Raw genomic sequence first — 936 nt, forward strand, 5'->3', positions numbered from 1 at the left:
TCTGTCCTGTCTGCCCTCAGGAAGGGGCATCCACAGGCCTGCACTTGGCAGAGAGCAGGCCAGGGCATGTTCTTCAGACCAGTGGGGAGCCAGGCCACAGCTTCCAACCACTGCCCAAGACTCAGGAGGCCACAGACCCTATTTACTGGCCCCCAGGGAAGTCCTCAAGACTGGAGCCCTAGGCTGAGCAGGGAGAACAGGGAAGGTGGTAGCATAACCCAGGGAGGAAACAGCCCCTCGGAGGCAGGCCAGAGAGAAAGCAAGTACCTTAAGGCCGCTAGGTGGGTAATTCACAAATTGGACCTGGGAAGGCCCCCATTTGTGCTAGTCACAATGCAGATTCCCGGGTCCTAACTCATCTCCCAAATCATGTTCATGTGAGGATGAGGTTCAAGAATCAGCATTATTGGCAGTCCCTAAGGTACTCGGCGTAGTTTGAGACCCCTGCCTCAGGGATGCCCTGCGTTCTGCCACCAGCTCACTCCCCCGACTTCCTCTGTGGCTGGAGGACCAGACTTGTTGGCTGGCGTCTGTACATACCGGCCTTAGAGCAAAGCCCAGGGCCTCTCAGGCCTGCCCAGGGCCCAGCCTCAGCCTCAGCCCCTGAAGGGACATGAAGCACACCTCCACCTTCCTTGCATTGCTAACATCCTCTGTTCGGTGGACCCATGGGGGTGTCAGGAGATGAGAATATGGTGGAGAATAGTTGAGAAGTTAAAATGTCTTCTAGGTATAGTCCCTAAATCCTGGGCCACAGAGAGCAGGGGTCAAGAGTGGCCAGGCCTGGAAACTCCACCTCCAGTGCTCCGGGATGAGAGAGATGGACAAAACAGTTTCATCACTTGACGTGTAAATACAAACTGTAATACAGGGGTTGTTTCCCCTACCAGACTCGCACCTCTGGTCTGTATGTATGTCCACAGCAGGAACATGGTA

At 55.1% G+C, this 936-nt stretch overlaps 1 protein-coding gene across 1 annotated transcript in view; it reads right to left on the reverse strand.

Moving 5' to 3' along the window:
• Positions 1–936, reverse strand: part of DAAM2 (dishevelled associated activator of morphogenesis 2) — a 48,816-nt gene that overhangs the window by 17,750 nt on the left and 30,130 nt on the right. The window lies entirely within an intron of this gene.

This window comes from Galeopterus variegatus, unplaced genomic scaffold (assembly GCF_000696425.1).
Source record: "Galeopterus variegatus unplaced genomic scaffold, G_variegatus-3.0.2 Scaffold4552, whole genome shotgun sequence".
NCBI classification, from domain to species: domain Eukaryota; kingdom Metazoa; phylum Chordata; class Mammalia; order Dermoptera; family Cynocephalidae; genus Galeopterus; species Galeopterus variegatus.